This window comes from Dermacentor variabilis, chromosome 11, assembly GCF_050947875.1.
Source record: "Dermacentor variabilis isolate Ectoservices chromosome 11, ASM5094787v1, whole genome shotgun sequence".
NCBI classification, from domain to species: Eukaryota; Metazoa; Arthropoda; class Arachnida; order Ixodida; family Ixodidae; genus Dermacentor; species Dermacentor variabilis.
In genome coordinates, this window is record NC_134578.1 from 69,280,442 (window position 1) to 69,301,262 (window position 20,821).

Here is a 20,821-nt window from a genome sequence, read left to right on the forward strand (position 1 = left end):
CGCTTCACTGCCGTTAACATCTCATCTTGTGTTGCAGCATACCAAGGTAACGCCAACACTTAACTGAGCAACATTGGCTAATTGGTGCTTTCTCACTGGCATACCTGAGAGATGCAAAAAAAATAATATCAGACAGTCCCTACATAACTCAGCACGGAAAATGACAAACGCTTAAACTTACCGTGGCTATTGATTTGATCGGAGACGACCTGTGAAATAAGAAATTACGGATATTCAATCAGCTTATGTTAAGGCTCCTTGAAACCCTCGACACACAGTTGATAGCTTCCTGTACAGTGATGAAGACGAAACATATATTGTACCCGAGCCCCTTCTCCAGAGGATATACTAGATATTCGGTTGGCTAGAAGCGGTGACAAGAAACTGAAGTGTTGGTGCGACAGTCTTCTTGATTAGGGTTGATTTGCGTCTTGCGGTGTTTTGACACTTGCAATGTGAGCTTCCTTGGAATTCCGTCGTATTGTAAGGTATTGCGAGGTATGTTAGGAGCCCAAGGACCGTAGTAAGTTCTGATAACGAGATATTGCGTACGTCATGCATTCTTCAAGTGAGTGGGGTGCTTACTTGGCGGCGTCTTAAGGATTCATGAGCGTCTCGAAAGACAAGGAAATCCCACTGTGTATGGTAAGTATTGTGCCATGGCCCCAATATGTGCATATTAGAGAGATTTGTTTCATCTACGGTTACGACCTCGGTAACGTTCTTCGTTTGCAGGCAGTATGTTTGGGATTAGCATCATTCTGCAGTGGCCTTGCGTATGCTGGAGTTAGATGTCGGAGAGCGAATTGTATTCGTGTCAATGCTCTGAACTTGGGAAAACGATGTATTTTTGTTCCAATAGTGAAGTAACAAGCGTCCCATGTAAAGGCTATGTTTCAGCTCTGTAGCTCTGTAAAACTGCTCTGTAGGTTTTAATTGTTTCGTCAGCTCTTACCAATGTCTCAAAATAATTGCTGAGGTAGAGCCTCTGCTTTTTATTTGCTTCGTGCTTAGAGTAGCTGCTTCTTTTTACAGAGTGATTAGGGGCTCAGTATTATTTACTTTCCATCAGTGGTGAGTATCGTGAAATGAGTTTCCAAGGTATCGAATCCCGGTCATGGCGGCCACATTTCGATGGGAGAAAAATGCGCAAGCACTCGTGTACTTAGATTTACGTGCACGTGAAAGAACCCCAGGTGGTACAAATTACTCCGGAGCACCCCACGGCGTGCGTGACGATCAAATCGTAGTTTTGGCACGTAATATATTTTTTTAAATCCGTTTTCCCGTGAGCAATGATTGCCACGGTGTTCAACTATGTTATGCAAATGAGGGTGCTGTTGGTTTGGGCCATGATTACTCCTGTTATTACAATCATTGAGGCTGTGGTTTTAGATGAGAGGACTGCTTGCAGGAAATCGCCGTGGTGGTACATTGCGCCGTGTATTGGAGGGGGGGGGGGGTCATTAACCCTGCATACTACTACGTAAGACATGGCTGTTTCCATGAGGTGGTGTTGTCCGTCTTGTGCCTGTGTTCGTTTTCTTCCACGGTTTCTAACGCCTGTGCTAACAAGCGTTCTACATGGGGGCCTCGATGCTGCTATTTTGGGCAACTTTGGGCAACTTTCAACATTATTTCGCATCTTTCTACACCTGGGATGCTGGAAACATGGAAGAAAAAGCCAACAACAACGTTAGCTGGAAGTGCACCACAGCCCTAACAACAATCATTGTCAGCAGCAACTGCGAAGAGCATAATAGTGAAATCATGCACTAAAAGCGCGGATAGAGTGCGACATGTCGTGAAAAAGATAAAAAAGAATAAAGGGAACAGCAGACTACAGTAAGAATGAAAAATGTAGAAGGTAGGTCGGCAACAAACGAAATGCACATGAATGAAAAAGTTAATAGAAATGATGTCAGCTACAATATGTGGCACATTGTGCACCCCAGAAAACGGACTCAAAAAACGGATCACGTTAACGCAGCCATATATATTATCAAAATTTATACAACAAAACAAAAACACAGGCATGTGTGTTACGGACTGCGACCATCGCATCTGTGACAATTTTCGCTCCTGCATTTCATGCGCTGTTTAGTGAATGCTGTTTCCAAGTTCGAAGTTAGAGTGAATTTGGTCTTGAGAGCATCCGAGCTCTAAAAAGTTTTGGCCTTGTTGGGTTTGTTTTAAGCTACCTGCTGTGGCTTCTGTGTGGGCGGCTAAGTATTGGTTGCCAAGGCTTCCAAGTATACCAATTCAACGTAGGAGCTTCAAAGAGCTTCATCACGCTTGCCAGTAATGTTTGCAGTTTTCTGAACAACAATAAATAAGCAATGTTGGAGTATAAAGAATGGGCGTGATGACCGCGCTACATAATTGTATGAATATTTTAAATCAGTTTTTGTACTCGAAATTATATGCTTTATTTTAGTGGGGAGTTGTCCCGCAGTACATGCGCATATGCTTCCTTTCCATGCAACGAGTTCCTTTCATAAGTATTGCCTTCAACTTTGTAGTGTAAAACTAAACTTTCGGTCTGCTAAGGTAGCCTTTATGCGCCCTCTGCTACGATACTACGTAAAACAATATCTCGCAATTCAGGGTAGACCCCTCTTCCAGAGCGCTAAATGGACTGTCTAGAATAGCGACAAGAATAAGAAGCTGCTGAATACTCGGGCATGCACCCGCAAAATACATGTCCGTTATAAACGGGAAAACTCTCGGTTCTCATATTTGAACACACCGCTGGAAAAAAAACCTATGTAAATCATTCGGCACATGTGCGCTCAATTCCATTGCTATGGTGCAAAAATGCTAAAGGACGAGTGTCTGCACGCTTCCTGTGAGCATATTGAACAATCAAAAATAGCTTTGGCTACTCATCGCATGCCAGCATACTAGATCCTACAAGCATGTCCAACACGCTCTGCTTAAAAACCTCTCTGTTATGCATGTGGACATTTAGAAGTGTAGCATAGAGCCCACTTATTGAGACTGGCATTTACATTGATGGGACCGTCATGTGAGCACCCTCAAAAATTTTGAATTGTGAAATTGGGAGAAATAAAAACTCAGAAATTCGAAATACGAATTTCTTGACCGAGTTTCGTACGAAGTGCACCAGAGACGCATCGCAATTTTATTTGTTAGAAAAACTCTGTAGTTTGCAGACACCTCTTTTGTATTTGAATTCTTACGGGTGAATTACACAAGAATTCTAGTCTATAATTGAAATGAAAAAAGTCGCCTTTAGGAGCAATACATGTCAAATGGAAATCGTGCACAGTATTCTCTTCCTAAATGCCTAAAAAAGACAGAATTCTTGCAACTCACCATGCCTAAGTTGAATATTGCGAGAACATGTATAACAAACGCAACGTTTTTCCTTTCCTCGACTACCCACATTTTCAAAGCATAACTGAATCAGACGTATGTGAGGCTTTGCCCTTAATTTCACTCTGAAAGGTACTTGCATTTCAGAAAAACTCACTCTGAGAAGTGGTTCAAGATTTGTACATCTCGTTCTTTTCTAAAGTGTGCATCTGCGAATTCCTGAACAAGCTTCCTATATCGGCTTCGAGTGAAGGTCCAACCCCGTAGATGGACCCCAGTATAAAGAAGCTCCATGTGTATGAATCATCTTAAGGTGTGTCGGGAGAAGTTAGGAGGGATTCATAGATGAAAAATTTGCTTTACCGATGTTAGAGTGAGTGATTTATGGGGCCTAAACTTAGTAAAAGAAAACGTAAGCTGATCTCCTGGAAAAAGCTTTACTTGTCCTTCGAACGACGGCTCTTCCCGCTATCGTTATTTTTATTGTTACTACGCGACAGCAATACTCAGATTATATATATGCGAGGATGTCCAATAGCACGTTATGACAAGAATGGTCCTGAGATTTATTTTGCTTACCTGAAGGCGAACCGAAGTATATCGAATGGGAATGGCGAAAAAAAAAACCAAGGTCTTTTTGTAATAGTGATTCTAGGGCTAGAACCCTTTAAAATGCTTAATTTCCTGGAAACATTTCGTTAATGAGCCTTTGAAACAAAATTTTCTTCTTCTTTTCAGTAATATTGAGCAACAGCGAACGTCTTGCGCCATGTAATAGAAAAACATCCATTCCGATGTGACCTATCATCTGCATATTCCGAAGAAGCTTCAATAAGGAATTCTCTCAGAGCCTTTGAAATGCCCAAGAAATACTGTGACCATGCTTGTTGCGCAGACGCAACCACTCAGGTCTTGCTACTTGAACATCTTGTGGCTATTCAAACTTTTTCTGCAGCTCTCACCGGACGAAGCGGCGGCTGTTGCCTAGTTTTGTTCAGTGCTTTAACAGTTCTAAGATTTTTCGATTTCCTTTTTCTTCTATGCTCCCGGTCCCGTCATTGCTCTTCGATGTTTACTGCTCTAAGTATCGCGGTATCTGTAGCGTAACGGCTACATTTAAGCAACGCTCAAAGTCACGCAAACAAAAATAAATTCAGGAAAATGTTCAAAAATTTAGGTGCGTCAGAGACGCATCCAATTATCAAACTAGTGACGCCAATGACAGATACATTGACAAAATAAATCAATCACAAAATGTGCATCGTTCAGAATGGCGGGTAGAGTGGCATTTACAATCCCAAATGTAGCCCTTCATATGCCCTCTTCACACTTGGATGGAAACTAATCTAAGATGCACATCCCACTTTGTAATCGAAGTAAGAATAAAAGCCTCACCAAGAGAAAGTGCGAGTCGTGTAGAATGTTACCTGCATCATAAATATCTTGTAAGTGTACCGCCATCTGAATACAATAAAGCATTGAAGGAACGATGCCTTCGGCGCTGTGGTATATAATTCGCCATTTCCAGAATTTGCTGTGGAGCATTACGATTGTGCGGATGGGAATGCTTCACAAACGTGCTTCTGTCGTAGAAGAAATGTACTGTTAGAACCTTACTCTGCGAGTTAAAAAAATTGGTTTAACCAGACATTTCAGAGAGAGTATCCGAAGTTTTAAACATTCTGCCTTTCAGAGGTGAAATTAAGCCTAACCAAGCAAAAAAAGCCAGCCGAGCGAACAACGCTCCTAATGACCATCTTCCTGCACGTCCTGCTGGGGTTACCCGACCAATTGCTTCAAATCGAAGGAGTGCATCACACGCTATACACGGATCATATTACGATCAGGACGACAACGGGCAGTGATGGAGCGATCGAGCAACGTTTACATCAGGCCATCCAATGCATCGAAAACAACCTGGTGGGCACGGGACTTGCCTGCTCGGCTGAAAAATTCGAACTGCGCCTATGTAGACCAGTCAGAAAGGGGCGCCTACCTAAAGGCTATAACCCCCGCAAAAAGAAGAGATCCAATTAACGGCATCAAACGGCCTACCCATCCCGATGGTAGATAAGATCCGGGTATTAGGAATGATGATCGAACACAAGGGCGGCAATGGCGAAGCACTTCGGAAGATAACGGCAAAGGCCACCAGCACGATGCAGCTCATTCGACGCATCACCAACAAACACGCGGGCATCGCCGAAGGCAGTGTCATATGACTCATATAAGCCTTCGTCATTTGTCAAATAAAGTACACGGCAGCATTTCACAACTGCACGGTAGTAGAAAGAAACAAGCCCAATGCTCTCATACGCAAGGCGTACAAATGTGCGTTGGGACTTGGGCCCGTACTCAGTGTTATATATGTTACATCTTGATTACTTGGATTACGACTGATCAGAGAAAGGACAACGGACGCCATGGTGAGCGGGTTGAATCAACACTGGCCTATCGCCCAGTTGGGAGTGGCGTTTATTGCGTAACTAGCAGAGGGAAACGTAGGGGGCGCTAGCGATTACATAACACGCCGCCACACAAGAATTGACAACAAAAGACAAAAGAGAAACACACACATACAAGACGTTCACAGGAGAAATCTTGAAGGAATTCTCACTGGTCTTAGCGAGCGCGTCTTTGTCGGGAATGACTGCGTTGGCACCGTTCTCAGGTCTGAGGATCGGTCAGGCGGAAGACTTTGGCGTGAGGAATGGTGTGGCTCACTTTCTCCTGTTGACTCAACGGGATAATAGGCTTCAGGTGTTTTCTGGGGATCCCTTGAGTGGCGTCGCACTCGTAGGTGGTGTCGGTTGCGCATGTACGTTTGACCATTGGCTGCTGTGACTGTGTACCTCCGTGGCTCTGGGCCTACTTGGGTTATGACTGTTTTTCCCATTTCTTTCCGTGCCAGAACCACACTGGTAGGTTCTTGCCCAATGGTGGCAGGTCTCGAGCATGCTGGTCTGCGTACTTGTGCTGTGCCTGCTGCCTTGTTTGAAGCTTCTTCTGGAGCACCTTATGGTAGTAGTGTGGTAACAAGGTTCTGGCATGGGTTGGAATAAACGTTCTTATCCTTCTTCCCATAAGCATCTCTGCTGGGGATAGGAGGCCATTCATCGGAGTTGCTCTGTGGTTCATGAGTACCATTGAGAGTTCCTTGCCCTCAGAAAGCGCTTTAGTCATTGTTGCTTTTATGGTCTGGACCGTTCTCTCAACTTGTCCATTTGAGCGAGGGAAAAGAGGTGATGTTGGTTTGTGGACGATGTCCCATTCCTTGTTGAAGTTTCTAAACTCAGTGGAGTCAAATGGAGGTCCTTGATCAGTCACGACTTCTGAAGGTATGCCAAACCGTGCATAGATGTCCTTGAGCACTGAGATCACAGGTGAGGCTGCAGTGTTTGACATTTTCTTGCCCTCTACAAACTTGGAGTAGTAGTCCACTAACAGCAAATATGTGGCACCATTGTGGTGAAAAAAATCCACTGCAACTTTTTCCGACGGACGTGTCGGCAGTTCTCTGTCAAGGAGCTGTTCTCACTGATTAGCTCGCTGATGGCGTTGGCAGAGCTCACAACTAGACACCATCTCCTCAATGTCCTGGCTTATTCGAGGCCAGTAGACACTCTGACGAGCTGTATTCTTACACGAGACTATGCCACGATGGGTCATGTGGATCCTTGAGAGTACGTCCTTTTGGCATGCCTGGGGCACAACAAGTCGTTCACCGTAACAGAGAAATCCATAAGTTGTGTGCAGTTCACTCCTGATTGAATAGTAGGGCTTCACTGTTGGTGGAACTTTTGAGATTTTATCAGGCCAGCCTTTCTGGATGTACCAGGCTACACGTTGAAGTGTGCTATCAGTAGCTGTGCAGCTTCTTATCTCAGCTAGCTTTGGGGTTGAGGCCTGCACCAATGTACAGGTCAGAACCTGATACTCTTGGTCTGAGGTCTTAATGGTTGCTGCTCGATCAGGGGCTCGAGACAGCGTGTCTGGAACTGTTGGTGCACGTGCCTGGTAAGCACCTAACTTCACATTGTAGCGCTGCAGTCGAAGTAGTAGGCGTTGTAGCCTGGGGAGAAACTTTGTGGAAATCCTTACACTGAAGACCGATGAGAGGTTTGTGATCAGTCTCAACCACAATGCTGCGACCACAGACATAATAATGAAACTGTTCACAGGCAAACACCACAGCTAACAGTTCCTTCTCAATTTGCGCATAGCGCTGCTGGGCTGGTGTGAGTGCTGCTGACGCATAGGCTACTGGATGCCCATTCTGAAGTAGAACTCTGCCGATTCCATAGGAACTTGCATCTGTGGATATGGCTATAGCCTGTGCAGGGTCGAAATAGTGCAACACTGGGGCTGTTGTCAGCTTGTTCTTGATCTCATTGAATGCATCCGTCATCTTAGGAGTCCAGTGCCATGCGATGTCAGACTCAAGAAGTTCTCGAAGGGGCTGTGTCTTTGCTGAGAAATTCGGGACAAACTTCATGAGGTATGTTGCCATTCCCAGAAAGCGAAGAAGCTCAGCTTTGCTAGGTGGTGCTGGTATTGCATTGATCGCCTTGACTTTACTGGGATCAGGGGTGATGCCTTGCTGTGTCATCTGATTTCCTAGGTAGGTGACTGAAGGCAAACCCAGTTTAAGTTTGTCATAGTTCAGTTTGAGGTTGTTAGCTCGTGCTGTGCTGAGCACTTTACGCAAGTGTGCCACATGCTCTTCAAGTGTTCTTGATGCGATCAAGATGTCGTCAAAGTATGGCGTGACAAGGCGTTGACGTTCAAAGATACTGTCAATTGCTTGCTGAAAAATTTCAGGGGCTGTATTGAGGCCAAATGGTACCCGAAGGAACCTATAGCGTCCCCAAGGTGTGGCAAATGTGCACAAATACGAGCTGCTTTCGTCAAGAGCTAACTGCCAAAATGCACTCTTAGCATCCAAAACTGAGAACACTGTACACCCACTTAGCCGCGCGAACAGTTCTTCTGGAACTGGAATGCGATAGTGATGTCGCTTCACGGCTGCGTTTAAATTCATTGGGTCAAGACAGATTCGCACACTTCCATCTTTCTTCGTGATTATGACGATAGGATGTACCCAGTCTGTTGGTTCCGTCACACGCTTGTTTATGCCATTCTGTTCCATTCATCCGAGTTCAGCTTTCACAGTCTTTTCTAGTGCACTAGGTACACGACGAGGGGCAGTAACTGTAGGCTTAGCATCTGGCTGGAGGTGTATGCTGTATTCTCCAGGTAGCCTTCAAGTGCCTCTGAATACATCAGGAAATTCTTGGAGCACGGCTTCGAGCTGTTGAGAAGCTGAGGGGTACGCCTTTTCCACTGCTTTAATGTTCCTGACTCTGTGCACCAAGTCTAGCGCTGTGCATGCAGCTGCTCCAAGTATTGGCTTGAGGCTTTCTTTGACTAGCAAAAATTTTAGGATGCTTTGCTTGTTTTTCACTGAGCAAGAGAGCTCAGATTCATAATCAATGTTGAGTTGCTCACCAAAGTAAGTTGTGACCTTTGCCTTTGTTGCTGTCACAGTCGGCTGGGGCTTCCATTTCAACACTAGATGCTCAGGGAGAATGCTCACGTCGGACCCCGTGTCCAATTTAATGTTCACGTCGCGGCCATTGACTACGACGCATTCGAACCAGTCTGATGATGCATTTTCCACAATGTCCATGGTGAGGCTTCCCAAGAAGAGTTCTTGGTCGGGGTCGTCACCTTGGTCGGCGCCAAGCATCCGAACTTTTCTCTGCATTGTTCGTTGCTTCTGACGGCAAACGCTCGCGTAGTGTCCCACCTTCCCACACGCGTAGCAGGTAGAGCCGTAGGCGGGGCAATGTCGGGGTTGGTACAAGGTTCCACACCTGCCGCATGTACGTTGAGATACTGTTTCTCTAGGCTGACTTTTTCGGTACAACGATGGTTGTCCTCTCGGCTGTTGCTTATCGAGTGCTTGTTGTCGAGCTTGCTTGTGTTTTCTGTTCAAGTTGGCCACATTCACTTCTTGTCCATCCGCTGCCGTTGCTAGCGAAGACGCATGCTGCTTGGATATTTCCGCAACTCTGCACGTCACGACAATTTTCTCCAGTGTTAGGTCTCTCTCGCGAAACAGCCTTTCTCGAAGTGCTGCATCCCGAATGCCGATGATGATCCTGTCGCCCAGGAGGCGGTCATGCTAGTCACCGAAGTCGCATTTTGCTGCTTGCTGCTGGAGTTCAGCAATGAACTCGTCAATGGGCTCGTTTTCTTTCTGGCACATGCTGTTGAAGACGGCTGACGCTTGTGTCACGTTTTTGTACGGAAGGTATCTCTCATCGAACTATGCAAAAATGGCTGCAACTGTGTCGCTTCTTTGCTCACCTTCAGCTGGCGGAGAAAAACGGAATGTCTCCACGACCTTCCGCGCTGTTGGACCCATGACGTGAAGTAGCAGTGCTCGCCTTGTTGCTTCTGGCTTCGCGCTGTACTCGCATGCTGCTTCGTAAAGCTGATAGGCCGCTTTCCACTCCGACCACGCTTCGGCGGGATTGCTGCCCGGCTCGAAATGTTTGGGTGGTTGAATGAGCGGGAGTGCCATACTTAATAACGTTGATGCCGCGTTTCTGAAGGGCCTAAGAGCTGCTGCGTCGGGTTAGTTGACTTCTGACACCATGTTATATCTGTTACATCTTGATTACTGTGGATTGCAACTGATAAGAGAAAGGACAACGGACGCCATGGTGAGCAGGTTGAGTCAGCACTGGCCCCAGTTGGGAGTGGCGTTTATTGCGTAACCAGCAGAGGGAAACCTAGGGGGCGCTAGCGATTACATAACAGTCGGCACCCCCAAGCTCCTAGAACTAGGCCTACACAATATATTCGAGGCACTCGTGAAGGTGCAACAACTGTCCCAATTCGAGCGCCTATCCAAGACCCGCCCGGGCAGACACGTGGTCGGAAAGCTCGGCATCACGTACCACACGCAGCACGGCATGAAAGTAGAAATTCCAAGAACCATACGCGAGCAACTATAAGTACCCCCACTGCCTCGCGACATGCTCCCCCAATACCACACGGGGAGACGTAACGCCAGGGCACAACACATGAACCAATGTTACTTCAACAACAAGGAAGCGGTTTTCACCGACGCAGCCCGTTATCAAGACAGGAAGAGTTTTGTGGCGGCAGTTACTAGCCACCGAGGCAACGACCTCACGAGCGTCACCGTGAACACGGCACATGCCGAAGCGGCAGAAAAAGTGGCCATAGCGCTGGCCCTCACACAAACCAAAGCGACATACGTGATCTGCGATTCGCAAACGGCAATTCGTAATTTCGCAAATGGGCGCTACTCGCGAGAGGCCTATCACATACTCCAGCGATATCCCATACACCAGGGAGAGGCCGACTTCGATAACCGAAGGCATTTGCTATAGATCCCGGCCCACACTGGATTGAGCACCCCCAACGAAGCAGCTCACCGCGTTGCTCGAGGCCTCACTCACCGAGCATCATCGGAGGAAGAGCCCCCGCGGGGTACTGCAAACGTCTGGGCGTGGGAGAATCGTATGACCAGGTTCCAACGACATCACGATATACAATCGGTTACAAAGACGCGTATACCCATTCCCTCACGCTAGGTTAGACAGGGCGCAAGCAGTACACTTCAGACAAATAGAAACGGATTCTTACAGAAATCCCAGACTCATGCATCCATGTATCCAGACATGTACACTACAAGCAGATGCACATCGCGTGGCGAGGCTGCCACACTTAATCACACGCTATGGGAATGTCAGCACTTAACAAGTTCGAGAGTGCCGACCCCTCCGTCTCTTCCACCGCCAGCCTTCGCTCGCGCTGGAAGACCGCACTGCTCAGCTCGAACATGACAGCACAACCCTGGGCCGTCCAGCGAGCCGAGGAAGCCGCTTCGAGACAAGGTCTCGGAACCGCGTCAGCAACAGGAGCCCTGACCCTTTAAAGAGACGCCGGAGTGAAATCTTAATGATTTGAAAATAAAGTATGTGCTTTCTTGTACGTTGCAGAGAAGGGTTGCTTCATATACTTAGTGCACTCTGCAATATGCGATTAAGGGGGTTAAGTACATTCAGTGAAGCTGTTTAGCGCAGTCGATGTCTCGTAGCTGCTGACTCTGTCGTTCTAGTGCGGCAGGCTTCTTTACGTGCCATTGGGCTTGGTTGGATCGTGTGGTGTAGTCGATGAATTGGCAAGCGACTTAACTCTCAGCTTATTGTAAGCATTCAAAACCAGAGCTGCGGATCACGTATTTTATACAGTGGTCCGTATTTCATGCCAAAGTTTTCTTTTTGATTCTTAATTTCTCTTTCGCGTCGGCAGTTGCTCACGGGAAGAAGTATTCACACTTTCGTGAGGTTGGCTACTGTGTGCACTGGGTGATTAGAGATGACAGGGAGTCTACATGGGTGTCCTGTTTTTGCATGTAAGCTTTGTAAGAAGTGAATGCAGTTGCAGAAGAAAAGGCTTTACGGAATAGAAACTCCGGCTTCATTTACTTGCGTAATATTTACTTGTTCTACAACTGCCAACTACGAGGAACATGATACTACTTTCCTCTCGTAAACGCAACGTCTGGAGGGAACTCTCAGCACTTATGGAATGCTGTCGCTGTTGATATCAAACACAATGGGCCGGCTATTTGGATTTGCTACTCGTTTCTTTAAAGTAATGCTTCGGAGTCTATTGCAAGTGTTGCACCACATTGCAGCAAGTTAAACGCACAAAAATGCATGGAGTTTTCGCGGTATTCATCTGAAACTATATATCGAAAAAAAAAACGAGCCATAAAAATATTTTCTATAGCAATCCCGTGATGGAGGGGTTGTTTTATTGCATTTGAGCGTAAGACTGCTCATTATTTGATTTGTTTTTCTCCACAATAAGAATGACACATTTCTCAGAAGTATGATGCCACTGCCGTTGCGCAAAGTGTTACCGAAATTTCTAATTGGCTCTGCGTGCGTGTTTGACACCAGTAGAGGGACATCTAAAGAAAGTGGTTTGATCATTGTGTTTTTTTGTGTATGCGTTTTTCTTTGCGAAGATGGAATGAGGTGTCGCGCAACAAACTGTACCATGACCTCGTTGATGTGGTATTTCCTGTGCCATTGTACAATAAAAACACAGTGCAGGCGAATAAAAATTTCTTTTGAAACGCTTTAGGCGGATTGTAGCGTCAGGGGTTACAATTTTTTAAAGCTGTACATCGAACTTTACCTGTTAAAAGACTGTCAGAAGTTGGTTATTTATTGCCTGGCGTTTATGTTTCAACCCGAGGCAATACAACACATGTTCATAGATGAATGGAATGGTGTGTTTTTGTTGGATATACAGATAAATGTGAAATAAAAGTCACCCTTAAATCCGCCTGGAATATGAAATTTCGTGGTTGGCAACGAAGTTGCCATGCCTTATGATGTTGTTATGCTGTTCGGCTTGCATAAAATGTTGCAACTCGCACAGCTGTGCTAAATGCAGATGTTAATGTAAGATCTGTGCGCGAATATTTAAGCATATCTTTGTCCTGCATTTTTCAAAGTACACAAATTGCAGGTTTGTGTACCGGAGTGGGTTCCCAGACTGTAAGTCTAGATAAAAATGCCAAATTTGTATTATGTACTAGGCGAAGAACGACTGTTGGTGCGTTGTATCACGATTTTGTTGCGCTGCTTTTCCGAGTATGCAAATACTCTTACATGTGAGGCAGTAAATGAAAAGCGTACGTAGGCCGATGCTTCAAACACTGCGCTGTTGGGCGTTGTATGTTTTCGTGTTTTGTTTCTGTGGCTGTGAACCCTTTTATTATAATCCACGTCAGCACATAAATGGTTTTTCTTGTGCGAGTTGGTTTCGCATTTATAAGTGATTCGACTTTAAAATTGTGGTTATTTCTTAAAGAAAGCTGCATGCTTGATAAGAAAATGACAAAATCAACAAATACGATAGTCTTGGTGTAATAAAGTGCTTCAGTGGCGTGGGAAAGCGTGCGTCACATATCAGCATCAATCGAGGATTGTTACGCTCTTTGTTCACAGTGCGGTTTGTGAGCCGTCTGCGCCAGTCTCCCCCACCGCACAAGCAAACGTGCGCCATCTGTCAGGCTGCGTACCAGAAGGAAGCAATCCTTTTTGCCTTCTCCGTCGAAAGGTGGCAGGCGCTGCGGCATCGATGCAAACATTTGAACGTTTTAGCGACAGGCGTCATTCTCAACTTTTTGTAGATGCTGCTGTACCCTTGGGCAAGATCGTGATATGGTGTATCTACTTCGCATTGTCCGCTCGAGGTCTACTCTGGCTTTGGATTGCTGAAATACGAAACAAGTGATTCTGCACCGGTGCTCATTTCGTCAAAGCCGTGGCATTAAAATTCAGGTAAGATGCGTGGTAGTTCGTTTAGCCTTTATGAATTGTGGGCTAGGAACTTTGCCCCCTTTAAGATATCTAAAGCGTCTCGGAGGTCCTAAAATCCGGTGGAAATACAATGCTTGTCGTCACCTTATTTCGCCACAAGTAATTCATTTTAGTATTCATATTTTACATGAAAAGTAGATTACAACAATTATCGCCAGAACATCGTGCTTCCAATGATTTCCTTGTGTCAAATGCACCTTGAAATTTCTCGAACAATTTGACTTCGAAAGCGGTTGCACCGGCTCTCCAAATTTAACAATTTTTTCCTTTTTAATCTGTATATTTCGAGACTACTTTTTCGCTTTTTAAATCTCTACAGTATGTCGTGAATAAATAAATAAAAGAATACATTAATAAATAAATGAATAAATAAATCCAATCTATGTGGCACAGACACAATTTCTGGCGATTGTGGGGTCGAACGAGGATCGTAGAGCGAAGTTGTCGGCCTAAGCAAAGCTTTAGCAGCCGTCCAATTCTTCGTTACCATTTATTGCAGCAAGGTTGGAAGCAGAATAGCAAGCGCGGACTTTAACGCAGCCTACCAAGTATATTTTTATACTAAACGCTGGTGACGATGGGTAAAATGAAGAACTACATGAATGAAAAATCATTGCGTTATATCTTAGACAAGCGTATAACTGTTTCATTTTTTTTATACTGCCTTAAATATTTTCCGTTGTTTATTTCCTTTCTGACGTTGACATCTTTCTACTGCCCTTAGAAAACGCTAGAAAAAACGTCTGACACAATAGTTTGTATTTCTTTTCGTACTTTACGTTTTACAAAACCTTACCAGTATTTTTCATTTCGGAAAAAGACGGAACAGATGTTAGTAGTAGCCGCACCGTTATTTAGGATTCGAAAGTGGTGCATGGCAAGGCAGGTCTGGCAACATTAAAGTTCGTGTTTGAAACTGGCAACCATCCTATAGTTCTCTGGTGGCGGGAGACGAAAATTGCCATTGCGCATGTTTTCCCGCAGACCACCACGACAATGATGCCGATGTGCTTTAGCTTTCCCAACAACTCGTCTAGGAAGGACACCACCGTATATTCAGCATTTTATCTTCTCTACGGACAAAATTATCACCGAACTGAAGAAGCGCTTCCTACATAGGCTGTCACCTTGATCGAGCTGGTATGGAAACTAAAGTAGATGTAACGCGTTGCCTCCAACGTATCATTCGTGAGATGAGCTTCCACAATTAGATTTTTTGGTTCCTACTTACTGCTTGGAAAACCGCACAGGTGCCTTCTTTTGGGCGTTCTGATGCAGCCGATGTTTTGTGCAAAATAAATTTATGGTGTATTTCTGCTAAATGAATGAATGAATGAATGTGTGTGGTTTAGTGGTGCAAGGGCCCGATATGGTCAAATAGCGCCAAGACAGTGTCAGTGATTTCGCGGTGGAATGATGAGTTCTGTGAAGAAGTTGTGACTTGGCTGTAAAGTGGCTTAAAAATAGTCGCTGTAAAGTGCGTAAAATCTACGTGCTATAAAATTATGGCGATGACTAATGACGAATACTATGAACCTTAAAAACCATCGTAGAAGAATGATGCAAAATAGAAAATATATAAGTTGGTAAAACTAATTGGAGCACAACTACCTCGCCAGAGCCCTTGAAACATAAGGGCCTAGAGGCATGTGCTTTACGAAAGAGCTATCACATCGGCATCACCTGAAGAGAGGACCCGCTACGAACATGTGGGGCTAACAACATGCAAGACAACATCTTTCAGAAAACTTAGGACTGTGTTGGTGTCAAATAAAGGTTCTGGGCCGAGTAGCATTAGGGGGATGTGCTGCCAGTATGCCAGAGAAAAATGTTTCCTTCTCTCAGATTCGGCTGCCCGACACTCCAGGAAGACGTGGAGGACAGTCAGCCTCTCCGCGCATCTACCGCAGGTTGGAGGATCATTTTCAGTGAGTAAAAAGTTATGCGTGCCAAATGTGTGTCCTATTCTGAGGCGACAGAATAGGACATCTGTTCGCCGTGATTTTGTTACGGAGGGCCAAGAACCTAACTGTGGCTTTATCACGTGCAGTTTGTTATTTACTTCTGCGTCCCATATACGTTGCCAGTGGTTTCGCAGTTTCAGGTTTCGCAGGTTTCGCAGACTTCAGGTCTGTGACCGGGACCGAAGCAGTAGGATTAACTGCATGCAATGAAATTGATGTGGCCATCTGGTGCACTAGAACGTTACCCTGGATGCCCCTATGGCCAGGCACCCAGCATATAATCACATGCGGGTTAGATACATATGTTTTACATAGGACGCAATAGAGTTCAATTATAACAGCATTTTTGTGCTTACAGAACCATACCAAAGACTTCACAACACTTAGGAAGTCCGTATATAAAACTGATTTTTTAGTTTTGATTTCCTTATATGCTTCACGGTCGACAATATTGCGTAGGCCTCAGCTGTAACGATACTAGTTTCAGGATGCAGTACGTCGGATTCCGAGAAGGATGGACCGACGGCCGCAAAGGACACCCCGTCGTCTGACTTCGATGCGTCTGTGTAGAACTCCGTGTTGGAATGTTTGTGCTGGAGTTCCCGGAAATGCATTTGGATTTAACTCTCTGGAGCGTGTTTTGTAACTTGCATGAAAGATATATCGCATTGTATCAGCTGCCACTCCAAAGGAGGTAGCAGCTTGGCTGGATGCATTAGGCGAAGCTCGAGGAGTGGCACATGCATTTCGTGACTAAGCTCCCTCACACGCAGCGAGAAAGGCCGTCTTACGGAGGGACGATTACGAAAGAGTGTAGCATATGTCATATTGTTAACTGTATTAAAACACGGATGTTAAGGATTAGAGTGGACTTTCAGAATATATGTTTGGCTGATGTACGTTCTCTGCAGATGAAGTGACCACTCATTTGATTCTGCATATAAACTTCGTATGGGACTTGTTCTGAAAGCGCCAGTGGCCACTCGGATTCCTACATAGTGGACTAGGTCTAGCATATTTAGCGCGCTCGTGGCGGCAGAGTGACAAATCACCGCACCATAGCCTAATCGTGATCGAATGAGGCTTTTATAGAGTTTCATTAAACACTTCCTGTCACTATCCTACGCAGTCTGGGATAGAAGTTTCATTATGTTTATTGTTTTTAGACATTTTTCTTTAAGATGTTTAATGTGGCGGACGAAAGTGAGTCTGTAGTCAAGTATAGCATCCAGAAATTTGTGCTCTTTGTTTAGAGGTATTTGTTGTCCACCCAGTTCTAAGCAAGGATCTTGGATCAGTCCTCTCTTTCTTGTAAAAATAACACAAGAGCTTTTGTTAGGATTGATCGCAAATCCATTCTTGTCTGCCCACATTGAGGCTTTGTTCAGGCCATGCTGTACCTGTCTCTCACACACTGCGAAGTTACAGGATTCGAAAGCTATTTGTATGTCGCCCACGTAGACAGAATAAAAGATTGCCGGTGCTAATGAAGCGCGAAGCGTGTTCATCTTCACGATGAAGAGTGTGCAGCTGAGCACGCCTGCTTGGGGTACACCCGTTTCTTGCTTAAAAGGACGTGAAAGTACATTACCGACTTTTACCCGGAAGGTACGACTGGACAGACAGCTTTCTATTAGGTTTAGCGTATTACCATGGATGCCCATTTCGGACAGGTTTCTTAAGATTCCGTAACGCCACGTTGTATCGTACGCCTTCTCCATACCGAGGCATATGGATAAGAAAAACTGTTTGTGTACAAATGCGTCTCGTATATTTGCTTCTACACGTACAAGATGGTCAGTTGTGGAGCGCCCTTCTCGGAAGCCACACTGATAAGGATCAAGCATATTGCTCTGTTCAAGGAAATGAATGAGTCGCCGATTAATCATTTTTTCAAATACCTTACAAAGGCGACTTGTCAGGGCTATCGGGCGGTAACGTGCCACTGAGGAAGGATCTTTGCCTTGTTTCAAAACCGAGATCACAATGGCTTCTTTCCATGCAGTCGGAAGCTATCCTGCAGCCAAAATAGTGTTGAAAATTGTGACTAGTGTAACTTGGGCGTCTTTGTGTAAGTTTTTGTTCATTTCATGCATGATTCTGTCAGATTCCGGTGCAGAGCTCTTGCATGCGCTCAAGGCAGCTCTCAACTCGGCAATGCTAAAAGGACAGTTGTATGGTACATTCTGTTGACATTTTCTTATGAGTGGCTTACATTCTTCTGTTTGTTTATACTTCAGAAAGGATTGCGAGCAATGGTTGGCACTTGAGACGCTCTCAAAGTGCTCCCCAAGTGAGTCCGCCTGATCTTGTAGGGTATCACCTTGTGTGTTTACCAAAGGGAGCGAATAGGCTTGTCGCCCTCTTATCCTATTAACCCTGTTCCAGGCTTTGGCCTCATCAGTAAATGAGTTGACACGTGATAGAAACTTCTGCCAACTTTCTCGTCGGGCCTGTCGACGGGTTCGCCTGCCTTGGGATTTTACTTTTTTAATGTTGCTAAGATTCTCCGCAGTGGGAGAAGCGCGTAGCAACCCCCACGCCCTGTTCTCTTTTTTACGAGCGATCCTACAATTGTCGTTCCACCACGGGAGACGCCGTTTGCACGCCAAGCCATTCACTTCTGATATGCATTTAGATGCGAAATCTATTACGAAGGCTGTAAAGAACTCCACTGCAGCATCAATTCCTAACGAAGACATGTCAGCCCATGAGATACTAGTAAGAGATCGAAATTTCTCCCAATCAGCTGTCTCAATCTTCCACCTAGGAGCGTGTGGTGGATATTCGTTTTCTTTAGGTGATCTTAGCAGTATAAGAAAGTGGTCGCTGCCGTAAGGGTTGTCGGTAACTTCAGTTCAGGCAGTACAGATGGGGAGACTATGCTAAGATCACTTGAAGAAAAGGTATTGTTTGCAAGACAGTAATATGTGGGTTTCTCCTTATTCAGAAGGCACGCACCAGAAGAAAAAAGGAACTGTTCAACAAGACGACCTCGTGCATCTATACGAGATTCGCCCCACAGGGAGCTGTGCGCATTGAAATCGCCAAGAACAACATCAGGTTCTGGCAATTGATCTATAAAGGATTGCAATTCATGATTCGTTAATTTGTAATGTGGGGGTATGTAAAGAGATCTAATGGTGATGAGTTTGTTTAGGAGAAAGCTCGAACCGCCACTGCTTCGAGAGGCGTTTGTAGCTGTAAATGTTGACACGCAATGCTCTTATGGATAGCAATGGCGACACCGCCCGATGATGCGACAGCATCATCGCGATCTTTGCGAAAAGTTATATACTGTCGGAGAAAGTTTGTGTGTTTGGATTTTAAGTGTGTTTCCTGTAAACACAGCACTTTTGGATTGTGTTTTTGGATGAGTTCCTGCACATCATCAAGGTTCCTAAGAAGACCTCTGACGCTCCATTGAAATATTTGTGTATCCATATTGGAAGTCAATAGGTGATGTGTGTACAGAAACAGAAGTGTTAATTAGAGGTTTCAGAGATTAGATTCCAGAGCTCTTTCGAGGCCCTGTAATCGGGGTTTTGCCCTTTCTAGAGCGTTCGAGGGAGCCTCGCCGCTCCTTAGGCACTTGGCGCGCCGTGGGGATAGGTGTAGTGTCCATTGCCTCTTGTGAGGCGCCGGACACGTGCTCTTGCGAGCGAGAAGTTTTCTGTGAGAGTCCTGCCTCGGAAGGCAAGACCCCTGCGCCCACTAGCCCGGAGGTGGATGGGGCTCCCTGAGGGATTTGGCTGCGCCGGTTGTTGCCAGCGCTGGAAGGGGCCGGGGAGGTTGGGGCAGCCTCGGCTGCGCCCACATTCGGGGTCGATGGCCCTGTCTGGTGTGTTGGCGTAGCAGCGTTAGATGCAGCCGCCGCGGGGTCCGATGGCGTCACTGCCGCCTCACTGGGTGTGGGTCGGACAGCCGCCGGAGACCGTTGTGGTGCTGCCCCCTGACGCGCCACATCGGCAAAGGTGTGCTTTGGCAGGAAGGATACCCGCCTGCGTGCTTCTTTGAAACTTATGCTTTCTTTTACTTTAATCGTAACTATTTCCTTTTCTTTCTTCCAAGATGGGCACGACCGCGAGTATGCAGCGTGCTCGCCTTCACAGTTTACGCAGTGGAGAGAGCTTTCACATGATTCAGAAGTGTGCTCATTAGCACTGCATTTAGCGCAGGTTTGGCGGCCTCGGCAGCTCTGTGAGCTGTGACCGAAACGCTGGCATTTGAAACAACGCAGGGGATTAGGAATGTATGGCCGAACACGGAGCTTGATATACCCAGCCCGATGGACTCCGGCAGAACTTTTGTGCCAAAAGTAAGTATCAGGTGTTTGGTCTGCATTTCCTTGTTGTAACGCCTCATCTTAGTTCGCTTAATGTCGATGACGTTCTGCTCACTGAAGCCCTCCAAGAGCTTAGCCTCAGTCCGCTCCAAGAGATCATCATCGGAGACTACGCCACGGGTGGTATTCATAGTACGATGCGGAGTTACTGTCACTTTGGCGTCGCCAAATGATACTAGATTGGGTAGGTATATTGCTTCAGGTTGCGGAGCTCCAAGAGCAGATCACCGCTTGCCATTCTGGATGCTTTGAAACCTGTACCAAGAACTTGGGTCAGAGCCTTGGACACGAGGAATGGTGAGATTGTTCGTACGGGTTTGTTTGGTGTTTCGGAGTGTACTTCGTGGAAGCGAGGAAAGGTTTCTTTTTGACGGGCGAAAAATTCCAATACATCATCGGTGCGCCCCCTCTTCATTGGGCGATCAGGTAGTGGGGAAAGGAGGTAGCCATAGGAGACTGTAATTTCGCCAGTAACGCCAGCCACCCACCGTGGAGTCCTACAAGGGGACGCTGCAGGGCCTGTGACACACGGCCTGCAAACGCCAGCTGTACATTACCACTGTAACCAAATATTAAATAACCTAGGTTGGTTATTCACACAAGGTTAACCCTTGCTGCCTGGAAAAATATGGAGTAAAAAGAAGCCAGAAGAAGACAGGAAAGATGGAAAGTGAGCGAAAGACGAAGGTTGGAAGGAGAGCGAGAGACAGGAAAAGGCAACTATACATTTC

At 45.8% G+C, this 20,821-nt stretch overlaps 1 protein-coding gene across 1 annotated transcript in view; it reads right to left on the reverse strand.

Annotated features, from left to right (window-relative positions):
* Positions 1 to 20,821, reverse strand: part of LOC142564374 (transmembrane protease serine 2-like) — a 113,393-nt gene that overhangs the window by 4,846 nt on the left and 87,726 nt on the right. The gene's annotated exons all lie outside the window — the stretch shown is intronic.